Consider the following 7,037-nt stretch of genomic DNA (forward strand, 5'->3'; position numbering starts at 1 on the left):
TCTTACTCTTAGTTTGTTCACTTCTATGGTAAAAATTTAGTTTATGTACTTTTTAATATTTTTTTAAAAAAATATATTTAAAAAAACTAAAATAAATTAAATATAGGTAATAAAATTATACATTCGAAAGTATAAAATTAAATTTCACAAAATTTTAAATATAGATACCCAACATGATACTTTAGCCTTTATTTTAATTATTTTATTATTATGTGGTAACTGGTAAGAAGGGTTACCCTTTCATTTTCATTATTTTAGAATATGTTTTTTCAAGAGATATATTCCTGGTTTGAATTTGATTTTAGTGTCTAAGCCTCTTACGTTTTATTTAATTTCTTTCTATTTAGGCGGTCAAGAATCTTGGTTTATTCCTACCTCTTCTTTATATTTTTGATGTGGATTTTAAAAAATATATATATATTAAATCGTAAATGAAACTCTTTTTTTTTCAACTTAGAAATAAGATATATTTGAACTTTCGACTTCTAGAAATGTAATTAAAATATTGATAAACATTAAAAATAAAATAACTTATCGATTAAATTACCTATGTTTGCGTTTAAATAAAGGTTTAAACATAAAACTTATAAAAAAAAAATTATTTTCTTATCGGTACATGATTATGACAAAACATTTTCTTAAAAAAAGTTAAAAATTGAAACTAATGAAATTGATCAGATGCTTTGAATAAAAATAATAAATTGAAATTTTGATTTTAAAATCTATTAACAATTACGAGCCAAACTATTTTGAAATGGACAAAGTAAGCCACCTTTTAAAAAAACGAAGAAAACAACATTATGATTTTTTTTTCAAAAAAAGTAAATAACGTTGATATCAGTCCATTTGTAAATTTGAAAAGTATATATAAAAAATGAAAAATTATAAACAAACATAATATCAACCTGTTATATTTAAAAATCACACAATATGATAATATTTTTTAAAACAAAAATATAAAATAAGTATCGACATACTAAAAATATGTCTACTAGTTAACTCTTATATGTCATAAAGTAGAAATTCTGAGAAAATTATTCAGTGGATTTTATTATTTAAATAAAACATGTCTCCAGTCACATATATATAATTAAAAAAGAAAATACAAATTGTAAGATATATGGTGTAATTTTCTACGAGGGGAAGATTTATTTGAAACTCAAATCTATTTTTTTTTTAATATAATAGAGGATCAAACCTCCGACTTTAATTAATTATATTGTAGAGATATGGTAAGCATATTTGATCTAAACTTTGGTAGGTTTCATTAAATTTTCTTTCAAATATTATTGTGATTTGTAACTATAAATGCACCATGACTGTTTTTTAGTGCAATAAATGTGAGTGCCTAAAGATTTGAACTTCGACCTTAAGGAAAAGATGCTATGTGATAGGTCAATTAGTGTATGCTAATTACCACTAAATTAAAATCACTTTATCTAATAATTATTCATTTGTCTTTATTCTCTATTATTTGGAAAGAGAAAGAATAACCATAATTATTTTAAGTTAAGCACGTTTAATTTTAGAGTTCTTATGATTGAACCATTAAAAAGAAAAATGTAGTTTGTTGGTATAGGTATTATTTATTAATTCTTTTAAATCATTTTTAATCCTACTTTTTATGTTACAAAGTTGTCTCTCACTAGCATGTGATTTCTCAACTTCTACAAGCATTTTTTTCCCAAATAAACATCTACAAAATCATAATATTTCATGGCAAACAATTTTGATCTAAAGCAAGAAAAGCTTAGGAAAAAAAAAAAAACTATTTAAAGAAGCCTCAATTTTTATATTTTTATAACCTATACATAAATTTAAAGGTTGTTCTTAAATATAGAAAAATGAACCAAAATATTTATAAATATAGTAAAATGTCACTGTTTATCAATGATAGACTAGTATCATTTATCACTAATAGACCGTGACATTTTACTAAATTTGAAAATATTTTCAGCAATTTTGTCATTTAAAATAATATCTATAAATTTAAGCTTTTTTTTTTTAAAAAAAAATAGAGAATGCTATTTTTTCTTTCTTTCCTCTGTTTTTTTTCTATTTTTTGTTTAAAGAAAAAAAACATCTTTTCTTTTTACAATGAAGACGACTGTTTCTACAAAATCAAGAATGACAAATATTTTCAAAACAAAACAAAACAAAAAGGTCACAAAAAAAAAAAAAAATCAAATGCATCATAAAAAAAATATTGGAATATAAACATCTAAAAAATAATGATAAAATAAAGTTCATGATTGTGAACATTCTATATTATTTTAAATTATCATGAAACAAATATATATATATATATATATAATAAAATATATGGATATATATGAATTAGTAGGGCAAAGGAATGGATTCTTGAATCCCACATGTTAGTCGCTTACCATTAAAGTTAGCCCAAGAAATAAATATTCAAATTATTTTAATTAAAATTTAATCTAATCCCCATTGGAAAAAATATTGCTTGCACGATTAACAAAAAAGAATCTGATTCTTTTTTTTAAAGATAAAAAATATAAATAAAAAAAAGTAAAATACTATTTTCATTTCAATATTTATTTTAGTGTTTATACTTTCGATTTCAAATATATAATTTTAGTAACATATTTTCGATAAACTTTAAGTTGAGTTTTTATATCAAACTAAGTTTGACTCGGTTATATATATTGTCATAATTATTTTCTTTAGAGGTTGGAGATTCAATTTTCCACCCTGCATTATTGTACTAAAAAAAACTAGTTACGATTAGTTTATTGTTGATTTTTTAAAGAACTTTTTGTTATATATTAACATTTTCACTATAAATTTTACAACTTAATCACATATATTGTATTATTCGTATGAAAATCAATATTTTTATTTAAATAATTTTGATAAAAATTAACTTCGACCAATTAAATTCAAAATTTATTAAAAGTAGTAATAAAATTATATAATAATAAAAATTACTTCAAAGTACACGAACCAATATGGTATTTTAAAATTATTAGTTTAAAGATTAAGAAACACTTTTGGTTTAACTTTTATGGAAACAATAATTTAGACCTTAGACTTCAATAAATAACAACTTAATCGTTATATTTTATAATTTGTAACGACTTAGTCTCTATCGTAAATTTTTTTGATAGTGTTTAATATTTTTTTCTATACAACTAGATCAATCAAATGATCAGAGATCAAATTTTTTTTTATATAAGCTATTATGTAATAGAAATCGACATTTAATTTTAATAAGATTTTTTAGTGGGAAAGACTAAATTGTAATAAAATTTTAAAATATAAGAACTAAATTGCTTCTAATTTATAATCAAATTGTTATAAATTTAAAAATCTAAAGACTAAACAGTTAGTTTTAACCATTTTATTTTATTTTTTTAAAAAACAAAGTATAGGATAAGGTTTTTGGTTTGTGGGCAACCCCTTATGATATGGAAACGTAAAATTAGCTCTTTATCTTTGGTATTTTTATAGAACACGTTTTACGAGAATCTCGTTAGTTGACTTTTTTCATAATTAGTGCCGTTCATTCTATTTTCTTAAACAATCTATTATTTTTATTTATTTATTCGACCAACGTAAATTTATACATTTTCAAACAAGAAGGTTGAATTGAAACTAATAACTATATCCATTTAATCTCTACATTTTAAAATAAATTTAGATACTTGATTAGAAATTTATTTGAATATAAGATTCCGACAAAAAGTAATAATTCAAGAAGAAAGTGAGAATCAAATATATAGTAATTTTTTTTATAAAAAAAAAAATTAAATTTGATAGATATTTTTATTTGATCATGCTCATCTTCTCTTGTATTTTCTCTATTTATTTAGAGAGAATGATGTGACAAACTTTCGAGTAATAATTTTTTTTCCTACCTAATCAAAGGATCTTATAAGAATATATACATCTTGAATCGAGTGGAAGAATCGAATCTCTAATTTGAAGTTGATAATACAAATGATATGTCAAATGAACGTACATTAGGCTAGTTAAGCTATGTTCATTTTGATACAATAATAATACAATATATATATATATAGAGTTTGGTATTGAGATTTCAATAATGGAGTTAAATCAATCAAAATTTTGGTAAATCTATAGTTAATAGTTAAAAACTACTTTTTTTTTCCCACACAATAGTGATATTTGTAATGTTTAAAAATTGGAACATAGTTCAATTAACTTGAAAAATATATTAACGACTAAGATCTGTCTGTGACTCTATGTTTCGAACCATCATCTTCATTATACTTAAAAAAAATCAAAATAATAGCAATAATAAATAAAATAAATAAATAGAGATTGTAATGCATATAAGATAAGTGAATTGTAATGCATATAAGATAAATGAAACTTAAAATAACACACTATTTTTTCAATTTTGTCAATATAATGTTTTAATAGCATTATCTACTAGAAAAGTATATTTGGTAATGATTTTTTTTTTCTTGAAAAGAATTGAGCAAATTTTTTTACTTAAGAATATATGACTATTTCATTAAAAATATTTAACGATATTTAACTTTAAATGACCTACATTTTCAAATGGATTATAATTCAATTAGTTAGACATATACTAACTAAAATGTCAGAAGAATTTCAAAATTGTCGTAAACTTGAGGAGCATAATAAAAACATGGATGATAATAAATATAATATAATAATATTAAACATATAAGATAAAACAACTAAAAACATAAAATAATTAAAATTATAAAATTGGATAATATGTAAATTAGTGAAATTTTGAAGTGAAATTCTCACAAATATATGTGTAATTTTAAGATCACCAAATGCCACAAGGGACAAGTAGGATGTGGACTTACATGGACACCAAACATGGATAATCACAAGGCATATGAACAACATGAAGGGTGACACGTGGCTTTGAGACACTGAGCAATAAACATCTATTTATTATTATAGTATTCATAATACTACCTCTTAAGATTGTCCAAATATATATATTATATATATATTATATTATTATATATATAATATGCCTCATTAAAACCTTATTAGGAAAAATCTAATGGAAAAAACCCTAGTGAAGAAAAAAGAGTACATACATATAATACATACTCCTAAAAGAATACAATATAGTTAATCTCCTTCACGAAAACATCACTTAAGATCTTTGAGTTGTTGCATTCCAATGTTGTGCACCAATTTTTCAAAAGTTGCAGTTGGTAATGCCTTTGTAAACAAGTCTGTCAGGTTATCATTCGAACAAATTTGTTGTATAATGATGTCGTCATTTTCTTTAAAATCATCAGTGTAGGAAGAATTCGGTAAAATATGCTTTGTTCTATCTCCTTTAATATATCATCCTTTGATTTGGGTTATGCAAACTGTGTTGTTTTCATATAATATTGTTGAAAGATTTTTATTAGAATACAAGCCACACGTTTTGCTGAATTATTAACCTTAGCCATACACATTCTCGACTAGTAGGGATGGCAACGGGGTTGGGACGGGGTAGGGATACATTCTCCATCCCCGTCCCCGTGGGAAAAAATCTCCGCTTATTAACAATTTTTAAAAATGGGTCGAGGGAGGAGATCGAGTTTGGGGACGGGGACCCGATTTAAATCCTCAATTTGACCCTCATACCCGGTCAAACTGGGGATTCTCCGCTCCGATCGGGTCAAAGACTCGTGGGGACTCGACCCCGCAAGAAATTTTGCTATCCTTATCGACTAACCTCCTGGATTGCAAGAATTTCAGCATGATTTGAGGAAGTGGTCGTTACAGTCTGTTTCACTGATCACCATGATATATCAGTTCCTCCATATGTGAACAGATAGCTTGTTTGAGATATAGCTTTGTATGGATCAGATAAATATCCAGAATCTACATAACCAACTAGATTAAATTTTGATTTATTTGAATAAAACAAACTCATATCGATTGTTCATCGGAGATAATAAAGTATACCCTTAATTCCGTTCCAATGTATTTTTGTAGGAGAATAACTATATCTAGCTAATAAATTTACTGAAAATGCAATATCTGGTCTTATATTATTAGCAAGATACATAAGTGCACCAATTGCACTAAGATACAGTACATCAAGACTAAAAAGTTCTTCATTATCTTCTCGAGGTCGAAATATATCTTTCTTTATATCCAATAAACAGACTTCCATTGAAATATTTAATGGATGTGCTTTGTCCATATAAAATATTTTCAAAACTCTTCCTATATAGGTTAACTGATGAATAAATATTTCATCTGCTAAATGCTCAATTTGCAAACCAAGGCAAAATTTTGTTTTTTCGAGATCTTTCATCTCAAATTCGTTTTTAAGATATTCTATTTCCTTTGAAAGCTATTCATGAGTTCCAATTATATTCAAGTCATCAATATATATAGTTATAATAGCAAATCCTGATTGTGATTTCTTTATAAAAACACACGAACATATTGGATTATTTTAATATCATTCTTTTCATAAATATCTACTCAGGCGATTGTACCACATTCGTCTTGATTGTTTCAATCCATATAGTGATTTTGTAATTTTATTGAATACCATTCTCATGAATTTGATGTATATATTTCAGGTACCTTAAATCCTTATGGGATTCTCATATAAATATCATTATCAAAAGATTCATATAAATATGTTGTGACTACATCTATAAGATGCATATTCAAACTTTTATACACAGTCAAACCAATTAAATATCTTAGTGTAATTGCATCCACCACTGAAGAATATGTCTCCTCATTATTAATACAAGGTATTTAACCTTGTGCAACTAGTCTTGTTTTATATCTTATGACCTCATTATTTATATTTATTTTCCTCACAAGTACCCACTTGTATCCCACAGGTTTAACACCTTCTAGTGTTTGAACTATAGGTCCAAAAACCTGACTTTTTTAAAGTGAGTTTAATTCTGTCTTGATTGCTTATTTCCCCTGAAGCCAATCTTTTCTTATCATGACATAGTTTATTGAAATTTTATTATTATCTTTAGATTTTTCACTTTCCTCACTAGTCATGACAATGATTTTTTTCATGA

The sequence above is a fragment of the Benincasa hispida genome, chromosome 5 (assembly GCF_009727055.1).
Source record: "Benincasa hispida cultivar B227 chromosome 5, ASM972705v1, whole genome shotgun sequence".
Taxonomy (NCBI): domain Eukaryota; kingdom Viridiplantae; phylum Streptophyta; class Magnoliopsida; order Cucurbitales; family Cucurbitaceae; genus Benincasa; species Benincasa hispida.